At 40.1% G+C, this 12,986-nt stretch overlaps 1 pseudogene; it reads right to left on the bottom strand.

Annotated features, from left to right (window-relative positions):
* Positions 1-9,515: 9,515 nt before the first annotated feature.
* On the bottom strand, positions 9,516-10,123 carry LOC102746823 (ubiquitin-conjugating enzyme E2 N-like; annotated as a pseudogene).
* Between the last annotated feature and the right edge of the window lie 2,863 nt (positions 10,124-12,986).

Below are 12,986 nucleotides of genomic sequence, written 5' to 3'. Positions count from 1 at the left end.
TTGGGCTGCTGCATTGGGAATAGGCTGTGGAGCAACAAGAGTAGAGACAGAAAGACCTGCTACGAGGCTATTGCAATAATCCAGGGGAGACACAACCGTGACTCAGATCAGATGATGGTAGAAAGTGGTTAGATTCAGAATAACTTTTGACAGTAGAACTTATAGGATTTGCTGACAGTTTGGAACCAGGATGTAAAAAGAAGTATTCAGGGATGACTTTAAGGATATGGGCCTGACCAAGTGGAATGATGGGTTCCTATATAATGAGATGGGGAAGAGAAGGTCTGGGGGTTGGAAACTAAGAATTCGTCTTTGGGTGTGATAATCGTGAGATGGCTGTCACACCACCTGACAGGTATTGTGATACCATAGTGTGTAATAAAACAGGTGCTGCGAAGAAACACAGCTCTGGAAATCAGTGAGACTGCGGTTTTGTTTTTGTCTCCTGATGTCCCGTTAACATTTATTTTGCCGGAGGAATAGTTTTCTCTGGCATCGGGTGAAAACTCTGGCGAGTACCATGATTTTTTGGGTTACTCTTAGGTATCTGTAAGTCTTCTAGTTTTCTTTAGGTAGGAAATCAGTCTTGATTCAGAAATAAGTATGTCCAGTTTAGTTTATTGATTAATACTTACATATGCATTAACAGGTCATGTTCCTTCTGCTTCTGATTTTTTCTACTTTTAAGCCTCTTCCTCTACCTTCAAACCTGTCAAGCTAGGTCCTGTAGCAGACAGGAAAAAATTTTCCCATTGGGGAAGAAATTATGGTTGGCTTTTTTTCTCTTTCTTATGTTCTCAGTAGCTGGGCTTTCAACCACTCCAGAGTTGGAGGCTTTGGAAGGTAGAGGGGAAAGAGATCAGAAAGTTCCCACTTGGCTGAGACCATCCTAGTACTTCTAGCCGTGTGCTCCTTGGTTCTTTCATGGCTTCTGTGGCTGCTCCCCTGCTGTGGCTCCTCTTTCAGCAACAGCATGGGAGTGGGTGGTATATCCTGTTCTTCCAGCTGCCACTGGTTTTCGTGCAGCTCACTCTCCCATTTACAGTCCCATCACCCCACTGAGCGGCTCCTGGCTGACTCTCCTGCATGGCCCACCTCTTGTCCACAGGAAGCACACACCCTGTGCCTCACCTGATCCCCCAAGGATATCTCTTCTCTGCTGCCACCCACTTCTTTAGCAGCCTCTCACCTTTAGGCACCCCCGTCCCCAGCCTCTGGCCTGGGGCAGTCAGACTCCAGTGAATTAAGCAGCTCCCACCATCCCCCTTTCTCCAAACTGCAAGGAACACATTTCAGCTCTCCAAGTCATAGTCTATCCCTAGATCTGAGCTGAAGGTAGACTTCCCCACCTTTTTTATTATACAGTGAGAGGAGCTATTCATAGCATACTGTCTTGAAAGAAATTTCACAAATCCACTCTCTTCAATTTCTAGGAGCCAGACCATTTTATAACCTTGATTACAGTGAAGGGCTCAAGTTAAACTGTTCTCTGATACCACTGTGAAAATTTTGATTTGCAGCGGCCCCTTAATTTCTCTGTGTTTATGTCTGTTGTATTAAAGCCTTGTCCCAAATTCCTTTATAACACCTTGTTACGTTTTCAAAGTGTGGGAATCAACAGCATATGAAATGTACTTAATGCCACAAGATTAGGGGAACTTGCCTATGGTATGAACAGCAAAAAGGTCTGAGGACTGAGCCTTGAGACTTTCAGAAATCGGAGAAATGAAGAACCAGCAAAAGGACACTGAGAAGGAGCACTTAGAATTTGCCCTATTTCTGGACTGGCTTTAAAAAAAACAAAAACAAAAAAACACGCAAACTACCCTTCAGGCTTGTAGAACTCTTCTGTTCTGAACTATAATCAATACTCTAAGAACTGGCTTTCCCAAGAGTGAATTTTCCATTCTTCATGATGTCACTCTCGATGTGAACATGCCTTGGCGTTTACCCAGCATCCGTTGTCTCCTTTTAACCACTGATAACCCTGTGAGGAAAGTTCATTACAGACAGGAGAACTGAAGGCCAGAGAACTTTCAGAGACTTCCCCAAGGTTCAAGAAGTAAGAGGCAATGGGTGGATTGAGATGTTTGGTTTCAATTTTATTTTTTTTTATATACTCAATGTAGCTTAAAAAAATGTTTATCTTAATTCCAGGTAGTTCACATTCAGTGTAATACTAGTTTCAGGTGTACAATACAGTGATACAGCACTTCCATACATCACCCAGTGCTCATCACGACGTGCCCTCCTTCATCGCCATCACACCTATTTAATTCATCCCCCCACCCCACCTTTCGGGTTTTGAGCTTTTTTGCACAGCAGCCTTGGAGACCCTCATGAAAATCATAGTATTTCAAGGTCTTGCTGAAGTCGTCTATTTAATCAATGGATGACAAAGGTTTTATCTCACCAGCAGGACAGAGTACCGTGATTGATTAATTATGACTGATCAGTTATGACTGCCTGATTGACCAGTTATGACTGCCTGAATGGCCAGTTGTGACTGCCTGATTGATCAGTTATGACTGCCTGATTGATTAGTTATGACTGCTCTTGGTGTGGTAGGGGTTCTGGTGGCATGTATGCCATGTATTTGGCATCACCGATTTAATTATTGTGTGTATGTGTGTGTGTGTGTATTGTTTCTTGGAACAGTTGCAGTTTCTCAGCACATATTACAAGAATGGGAACAGGAAGAAAGAGCAGGCTAAACCCATTTTGGGTTACTGAAGATGACAACATTGTATACATGCAGTCTGAGAGCACACATTTTTTAAGATGTGGCACGAGTAAAGAAAACAGCCTCAACTCAGAGCAGCCTTTACAAACCAGCAGTTTTCTCCCTGGATTTTTATTTTGAGAAATTTTGAACCAACAGAAAAGCAAAAGAGTGAGTATTACAATGAGTACTGTATGTCATTTTCCTAGATTCATCAGTGGTTAAAATTCTCCCTCTCTCTGCTTTTATTCTGAATTATTTGAAACTAATTTAGAAGTTCATGACACTTGGGGATTCATCTCTTAAGAACAGGGAATTTTCCTATATGATCAAAATGCCATTATTATACCATTAAAAATAATATATAGGCCATATTTAAATTTACCCAGTTGTCCCCTAAAGGGAGCTCAGATTGACTGTACTACTTTTTGACAAGATTTTATCTCGGTAAATGATATATTGTAAGATTTTTGATGTCATTGATAAAATGTCCATCAAAAATGAGCATGTTGGGGTGCCTGGGTGGCTCAGTTAGTTAAGCATCTGCCTTCGGCCCAGATCATGATCCCGGGGTCCTGGAATCGAGCCCCGCTTCAGGCTCCCTGTTCACCCTTCTCCCTCTGCCCCTCCCCCTGCTTGTGTTCTCTCTCTCTCTAACAAAATCTTTAAAAAAAAAAATGAGCATATTATTTTATTACCTAGATATAGTACACTTTATTTTACTAGCCTTTTACTTTTGGGCATTTAGTCTGCTTTCTACTTATCAGTTGCTCTTGTAAATGCTGCTGCAATGAACATTGTGGGAACATGGTAGATTGGCCATAATATATATTCCAACCTCTTTTTCCAGGGCCTTCCTATAGTAAGAGGCTACATTTTCCCCAGCTTGCCTTGATTTGGGTTCTAGATGTAATTTAGTTTCCACCAATCACTTGCACTTACCTAAGATTTGGAAGGCAAGAGAGAGGTGGATGTCTGGCTTTTGCTGCTCCTGGATTTCTCCTAGAAAGCATGGCTATTTATTTATTTCTTCTGCAGTGTCAGAGGCCATTGGAAAGCCATTGGAGAGTTGAAGGCAGAGGTATGGAATGATTTGATTTAGTTTTTTTTTTTTTTTGAGTTCTTGTCTTTATCTTTTTTTTTATTATGTTAATCACCATATATTACATCATTAGTTTTTGATGTAGTGCTCCATGATTCATTGTTTGCATATAACACCCAGTGCTCCATGCAGAACGTGCCCTCTTTAATACCCATCACCAGGCTAACCCATCCCCTCACCCCCCTCCCCTCTAGAACCCTCAGTTTGTTTTTCAGAGTCCATCGTCTCTCATGGTTCATCTCCCCCTCCGGTTTCCCCTTCATTTATGTTAAAAAAAAAAAAGAAGATAGCAGGAGGGGAAAAATGATTTAGTTTTTAAAGTCATGCTAGCTGCTGCTTGGAGAACAGATTAGAAGGGAGTGTAATTGGAGTCAGGATCCAGTTAGGAGGCTCTTGCTATCTGGGCGGAGATGAGGGTGGTTTAGACTAGGATGGTATCTGTTGATAGAGGAGGTGAGCAATAGCTGGGTTCAGAATATATTCTGAAGGTGGAATCATCAGAATTTGCTGCTATATTGTCTATGGGATGTGAGAAAAAAATGATCCCTGGCTCCCTTGTCGTTAGAGTTCTGGATGTAATTCAGCGTTCCACCTATCAGATGCACTCATGTGAGATGTGGAAGGCAAAATTAAGGTAGAGGTCTTGCCTTTGCTATTTCTGACTTCATCCACTGCACCTGGAAGGAAGGCAGCGTGTATGGGTTTAGCTGTAGGAACAATGGTAGATTTGGTGGTGGGAGCGTTGGCTGGTTGTCTCCTGGTGTTTCACTTTCCTCATGAACTAAAATGCAGACATCAGCTGAGATTGGGGATTGTGGGAGGAGGGACTGGGGCTTATTATTTATCCCGTGTTGCTTCCTCCCCTGCCAGGACCCTATACAATGCCTGGCCTCTAGAAGATAATCACTTTGTTGTTAACTGGACAATTCTCTACTTTCACAGAAAGATTTACCCATAAAGCAGCACCTTTAACTTCAAAATAAATCAATGCAGTAAACTAAGACAAGGAGATTCTCACATTGCTGAAAGAAGCAATCCTTTTACTATTTAAACCTCAGGTTTCAAACAGTAGTTGTCTTTGAAAGCGTTGCTAGGTTTAGAAGTGTTTTTTGATTCTGATCTATCCCCAAAGGTTCTGTATCTTTTCAAGATATGATTCATCTCCTGAGGAGCTGTTAATGTTTCTTTAACGGACAAATAGCCACCTATATTTGAAAACACTTGGGAAATCTCTTGCATTTTTCTGACAGTCTTGAGAAATTGGTAAGCCAGCCTTTAACACTTGGTGTGATGGAACTGGTCATTCCTGTCATGGTCCATATTTCTTTTTAGAGCACGTTACACTTTTTTCATTATCCTTTGCTATATTGAATCCTAATTTTTTGATTCAGATTTCTTTACTTAACCTCTAAATATCCTCAGATTGGAACAGAATGTTTAGATTGAGTATAAGCCATCTGTAAGCCACCATTGATAAATGGTGGAAAAAGTATTTGATTTAGAGCTAGAAGATAAAATTTTGGGTCCTTCCTCAGCAATGTCCTGGCTATATGACTTTGGGTTATTTAATTAAATTCCTGAGACTGCGTTTCCTTTTTATAAAACAAGGTTGATACCTACCTCATGTAGTTACTATAAATAATGACAACTAACATCTCTCTAACTTGCAGTCATTTTTCCACATATCATCTTCTTTGATCTTCAGATCAACTCCATGAGCTTGATGGGGCATATATCAATCCCCTTCTACATACGTGGAAGCTGAGGCTGGGCAAGTCTCATGTGAAGGATCAAATAGGAGGTGTCAGAGCTGGAACTTGAACCCAAATATTTTTTCTGCCAAAGCCCATATGCCACCCATCATATTCCGTTGGGTGTATATAGCATTTTATAAATCTCGAAATGTTCTTCAAAAGCAAAGCACTATTATTTCTGTTATGTTACTATCTATTCCTGAGGAGACGTTTGGTGGTGGTTTTGTTGTGAAAATTGCCAGACATGCAGTCTGATGGTCTAGAATTGTGCTGTTCAGTATGGGAGTCACTCGCCACATGGGGCAGCTGGGAGCTTGAAGTGTGGCTGCTATTACTGAGGAACTGAAGCTTTAAATTTTGTTTAATAACTTTAAGTTTAGAAACTGAAGCTCAGTTTTAGTTACTGGAAAACTTGTAAGTATATTTGAAACAATTTGGTTACGTCCATCTATTTTTCCAGCTGTAAATGTTATGATCTAAATACAGATGAGTATTTCCAATGAAAATGTAGCAGTCATATTGAGATGTACTATAAGTATAAAAAATATGTCAGATTTTGAAGACTTAGTATGACAAATGTAATGTAAAACATCTTACTAATAATATTTATATTGATTACATTTTGAAAGGATAATACTGTAGATACACTGGGTTAAATATATTATTAAAATTAATTTCATCTGTTTCTATTTACTTTTAAATGTGGCTACTAGAAAATTTAAAACTGTGCATGCGGCTCACATAGTATTTCTTGGACAGCATTACTCTAGAATTAGCTCTGAAGGAACATTTGTGTTTCCGTGACTAGGTATTTCCAGACCAGACAGTGCAAATCATAGTTCAAATTTCATGTTTTCTCTCAAATAAGGAGTCTCTGGAGCAACCTATTTTGTGTATTATGCACTGGCTAATTACTATTCCTTCCAAACAAGTAGAGTCTCTTGTGGGTGCTCAGTGAGGTTTGTTCAGACCTTCCGTGAGGAGATTTCCTACTTCTGCCTGGTGGGAAGAACCAGCCAGTCTGGCAGGTGTAGCCTTCTAACTCTCCTTCCCACCCACCCTCAAGGCTACCCGAGTTTGTGTCTTGGGTTCCACTTTGACCTGCCCCCGCCCCCCGGTCCCCGCAGCTTCCAATTTTACCATGCTTGGTTTTAGTGCTTCCTGGCGAGCCTCCACCTGGGTCTGTGCTGGTTTGGCTATTTGCTTGGAGTGTTCCACTGTGCAGGACGTGATTGGACATAGCTATGGAAGATGCTAGGTTGCAGGTAATACCTTTGTACATATCCACATTCCTGAAAGTGTATGTGAAAGTTAAACATACCAAAAACAGAGCTATATAAGGTGAGGACTGTAAACCCAATAGCCTGAATATGTATCTTAAGTAATTCCTTATCTTCTATTATTTTATTTTGGTTCAGTATTTGTATATATTGCAAATGATCACCACAGTAAGTCTAGTTAACATCCATCACCATACATGCAGATTTTTTTCTTGTGATGAGAACTTTTAAGATTTACTGTTTTAACAACTTTCAAATACACTATTATTAACTGTAGTCGCCATGCTGTACATTACATCAGCATGACTTATTGATTTTATAACTGGAAGTTTGTACCTTTTGACCTTCACCTATTTTGCCCATCCTGTACCCCCTGCCTCTGGCAACCACCAATCTGTTCTCTGTATCTATGTTTTTAAAAATAACATATTTCCTATAAAGTGAGATTATAAAGTATCTCTGACTTATTTCACGTAGCATAATGCCCTCAAGGTCCATTCATGTTGTGACAAATGACAAGATTTCATTCTTTTTTATGGCTGAATAATGTTCCATTATATATCTTTATCTGTCTACACACATCATATTTTCTTTATTCATCCACTGATGGATACTTGGTTGTTTGCTTATCTTGGCTATTGCAAGTAATGCTGCAGAGAACATGGGGATATATATAGCTTCTTGAGTTAGTGTTTTTGTTTTCTTTGGATAAGTAGCCAGTAGTGGAATTGCTGGATCATATGGTAATTCTATTTTTAATTTGTTGAGGAAGCTCCATACTGTTTTCCATAGTGGCTGTGCCAATTTACATTCCTACCAACAGTGCACAAGCTTCCCTTTTCTCTACATTCCTCACCTCATGCTTGTTATTTCTTGTTTTTTTTTTTTGTTTGTTTGTTTTTGGTAATAGCCGTTCTAACAGGTGTGAGGTGATATCTCATTGTGTTTTGATTTGCATTTCCCTGATGATGAGTGATGTTGAGCACCTTATCATGTTCCTGTTGGCCAAGTATATGTCTTCTTTGGGAAAATGTCTGTTTAGATCCTATGCCTATTTTTTTTAATTTAAATTCAGTTAGCCAACATATAGTACATCATTAGTTTCAGATGTAGAGTTCAATAATTCATCAGTTGCGTATAACACCCAGTGCTCATCACATCATGTGCCCTCCTTAATCCCCATCCCCCCACCCATCACCCCTCCAGCAATCTTCTGTTTCCTATAGTTAAGAGTGTCTCATGGTTTTTCTCCCTCTCTGATGTCTTCCCGTTCAGTTTTCCCTCCCTTCCCCTATGATCCTCTGTGCTGTTTCTCATATTCTGCATATGGGCAAAACCATTTGATAATTGTCTTTCTCTGATTGACTTATTTTACTCAGCATAATACCATCCAGTTCCATCCACATCGATGTAAATGGTAAGTATTCATTCTTTCTGATGGCTAATATTCCATTGTATATATATACCACATCTTTATCCATTCATCTGTCGATGGACATCTCTCCTATGCCAGTTTTTTAAATTGATTTTTTCTCTTTTTCTTTTTTTCTTGCCATTGAGTTGTATGTTTTCTTTATTTTGGATATTATTATATATATGATTTGCAAATATTTTCTCCCATTCAGAAGTTGCCTTTTCATTTTGTTGATGTTTCTTTGCTGTGCAGAAACTTTGTAGTTTGATATAGTCCTACTTGCTCAGTTTTGCTTTTGTTGCTCTTGCTTTTGGTGTCAGATTAAGAAAATTGTTGCCAAGACTAACATTGAGGAGTTTACTGCCCATGTTTTCTTGTACGAACTTTGTGATTTTAGGTCTTATGTTCAAGTCTTTAATCCATTTTGAGTTAATTTTTGTGTACAGCATAAGGTAAAGGTCCAGTTTCATTCTTTCGCATGTAGCTGACCAGTTTTTCCAATGCCATTTATTGAAGAGTTTGTCCTTTCCCCTTTGTATATTATACCTTATCTTTTTTTTTGAAACAAAAAATATTTTTACTATAACATAAGATTTACAGAAGTTTCCAGACAAGCCATACAAAATGGTCCTAAGCTTTTTCTTGAAGGAAGGATTCTACACTTGGACTCTACAGCAAAGTCACAATGTTATTAGTGAGGGCTGTGATGTTTGCTTAATGTTCCCATTTTGGTTCATCAAGCCCTTGTCCTCTACAATGTCTAAATAAAGTTAGACTTGGCTAAGGAGCATATTATGAAGAACTTGTTAGCTGCTTTTAACCAAATGCTACTAGATCACCATTAAAAGGGGGAAAGGAGCCCACAAAATTAAAACTACCTCTCCCGCTCAAAAAAAAAATAAATAAAAACACCCACACCCCCAAAGCTAACCCTGACAACTACTGTCATTCGTAGTTCTTTATACTTAAACCATAATGGGGAAAATGAATAAAAGCAGAGAGGGGCCACTTGCTTTTAAATGTTTCGCAGCAATCCCAATGGTACTTCTAGCCTCTGATCATGCTTTACAACAGTGAATCAAGACATAGATCTGCTAATGTGCATTTAGTCACCAGAGGACTGAAGATGTCTGGGCTTTTATTCTGTAATGTTTCTAAGACTGTGTCCATTAAATGCAAACAATAAAGGAAGAAGTCTTGGCATATGAGGAGAAGTGATGCACACTTGATGACCAGATTGATTTTAAATATTATTCATAGCATATATCCTAGTGCATGCTCTAGATGTTTCTATGGCTTGGGCTTTGTTCGTCTTCCACTGCTCTGCTCCATCATTTGCTAATGGATCATCTGGACTGGGAGGACTTAACAAAGCCTGGGTCAGTAGCAGAACTGGCAGATCTCCAGCGCTGGGGACCACTTATCTTTCATCATATCTAAACATATTTTTCCCAACGTGTCCACCTTAGGATGATAAATTTCGGTCATGAAACATACTTAAGGGGCTGCCATTGGGTATTCTTCTGGAAGGAATAGTTAAAGTTTAAAAGTCCTTCCCTTGGGGCGCCTGGGTGGCTCAGTCTGTTAAGTGTCTGCCTTCAGCTCAGGTCATGATCCCAGGGTCCTGGGATTGAGCCCAACTTCTCCCTCTCCTCCCTGCGTGTGCTATCTCTCTCTCTCTTTCTCTCTAATAAATATATAAAATCTTAAAAAGAAAGGGGGGATCCTGGGGGCCAACAACGATCACATGAAAATATGGGCGTTGCTCTCATCTTATTCTTTAATGCCAGGAACTGGTTCTGCCAGCAACCGCTAGTTTCCTTGATAAATCCTGCAGGGCAGCCCGGGCATCTTGCCAGATCCTGAGTTTGGCATCTGGTCTTGACTCTGTCTTCCTATACCTTGTCTTTTAGCTACAGTCTTTGATGCTATCTTCCTAACATTTCATATTTGCTTTTTGATTGTGTGGGATTGTTTTCACAGTTGAAAACATAATTATCTAAATGTACCACTATGGCTAAAGATTTGACACTTTTAGCACCCCTGATAAGTGCCCTCATTTTTCTCAAATATATTAAGTTTGTATATCCCACAAATCTTACCAACAGTATTAATATTTTAATTTTTCCCACCATCCATTTTTTTTTTTAAATATTAAGGGTAAAGAAACAATGCTTCTCAAAAGTTTTAGCCTTGGATTTTTAGTGTGTTTTCAAATGAAACCTTAGTTGCAAGCCTAGAAAGTAAAGCAGAGCACTGTAGCATGCTGTGGTTGGAACAGCGGGGGTGTGTGTGGGTGGGTGGGTGGGTGTGGGTGCTGGGGGATCGGGAGGGGAGTGCAGGGGCTCTGACCGGAGCAGACAGATGGCTGCCAACTCAACATGTGAAAAATCACTGAGTCACTGAAATAAACTATTCACACAGGATATAGACCCTTCTTTTGGGGCAGAGAAAGTGATGCTGCTAAAACTGTTGTTGACTGGTAGGTGGCGCCACTATGATGTTTTTCAGTTGATATCCAGTAGCCTGAAATTGCTTGTTGAAAGTTGATTTACGATTGTCAGAGTGAAATATTCCAATGGCGGGGGGTTGGCCTGATTGGTCTCTGCTGGATTCTTGAATCCCATACTGGGCAGTCCTGGAGGGAGGCTCTGTGTGTTTATTCCTATGAGAACATGCCTATAATTTGGGGGTGGAGGAAGAGAACTACAGATAAGGACACTTCACTCCATGCTCAACAACTGGGTTTTATTCCCTTACCATCTAATGCAGAAGATCACAGATGATTTTTCTGGCCAGGTTTTCCTCATAAACCAAGACAATGAAGTATGGGACACTTGCTAAACACATAGAAATGGACTCCAAAGCTCTTGATCACCCTCCTTCCCTGCTTCCTACTCTCTGGTCCCACTTGGCGTGTTTGGCATGAGGATGGGGAGGGCAGAGCTCCAGCATCCAAGGTGGGCATGAGTGACACCATATTAATAAATAAGTATTTTATTAATGGTGAAGAAGTTCCCGCTTTTCCAAACGATGTGGTTTCAGTGAGAGGGCAGAAACTAAGATTCCTGTGCAAGTGAATGGTTTATGAAATTGTCTTGCGAATGAAAGCAGATAAATGGTTTATCAGACCCCATCCTTCTTCCCCATCAGCATTCTACTTCTTTCACTGCACAGTGGCATTTAGTTTTCAAACAACATGAAAAAAAGGTGGGGGGGGTGCCAGGTTTAAATTTATTTACCATATAATTGGTACATATAATTACCATATAATTGGTACCATATAATTGCTTTAAACATTTATTTAAATGGTAGGATTTACTTTTCTATTCAAATATGAGATAATCCAGGCTCAGAGAGGTAGAGCATTTGCTGAAAGTCACACAGCTGGTAACTAGGCATTGCTCTAAAATCCATTTGCTTACATAACACTGGGCAAATACCCTCATATGAATGAGTAGTTTCCACTTAGGATCCCTATAGCCCTTTGTACACAATAGAATATAATGCACACCATGACTCGTGTTATGCACCTGTCTGTCTTCCTCACTATATGTAGGTTCCCTGAGGCTAGAGACTGAGGCAGACACTTTTGTTTCTCCTCCCATCAGCCTCTCCTTTTCTCTTTGCCATTAGTACTTACCTTGTTGTCCAGAATATAGTCACATGACTACACTTAGCTGCAAGGAAGGCTGGTAAATGTAATCTTTAAGTGGGATTTTTCTACCCTTAATAAAAATTGAGTTCTGGGGCACCTGGATGGCTCAATAAGTTAAGCATCTGACTCTTGATTTTGGCTCAGGTCATGATCTCAGGGTCATGAGATCGAGCTCCATATTGGGCTCTGTACTCAGGGCAGAGTCTGCTTGAGATTTTCTCTCCCTCTTCTTCACTCTAAAATAAATAACCTTAAAAAAAAGTTGAGTTCTATTGCTAAGAAAGCAGGGGAGTTTGGATATGGGGTACAAAACATTTTTGTATAGAGTACTTAAAAAAAAATTATATTTTAGGGGCACCTCAGTGGCTCAGTCGGTTAAGTATCTGACTCTTGATTTTGGCTCAGGTCATGTTCTCAGGGTCCTGGGATTGGAGCCCCGCATCCGGGTCCCTGCCAGTGGGGAGTCTGCTTCTCCCTCTGTCCCTCCCCTTGCTTGTGTTCTCTCTCTCTCAAATAGATAAATGAAATCTTTAAAAAAATTTAAAATACCTTAAAAAAATAAAATACCTTTTAGGAAGGGCACATTTTCTAGCCTCCTTTCTACTCCTTTTTCTCTCTAACTTACCATAATACACATATATGTTACTTCTGGGCATTGGGTTTAGAACTTGGCAGAAATTTCTGTGGAGGCAGCACCCTTCTTTCTTTTCCTGACAATTCCTCTCTGAGTTCAGGAGTGGGTTCTACTCACTTTCTGCCTGGAAGGGGCTCCTACCCTCTGTCCAAGATCTGGGAATGAAGCTCTAATCCCTAGTAAGTGAGCCCCTCAAATCTGTATTTGCCTCTTTCTTGCTTTCTAAAGCATTTCTTTTGTCTTATCAAGTTCTTCTCATTTGTTCAAAACACAGTTCAGTAGAGGCGGAGCAAGATGGCGGAGGAGTAGGAGACCTGGATTTCGTCTCCTCTCAGGAATTCAGCTGGATAGGGATCAAACCATTCTGAACACCTACAAACTCAACAGGAGATCGAAGAAAAGAAGAGCAGCAACTCTCTGAA

Source organism: Leptonychotes weddellii, chromosome 14, assembly GCF_054177405.1.
Source record: "Leptonychotes weddellii isolate Sample4059 chromosome 14, ASM5417740v2, whole genome shotgun sequence".
NCBI classification, from domain to species: Eukaryota; Metazoa; Chordata; class Mammalia; order Carnivora; family Phocidae; genus Leptonychotes; species Leptonychotes weddellii.
This window is presented reverse-complemented; position numbering and strand designations above follow the sequence as displayed.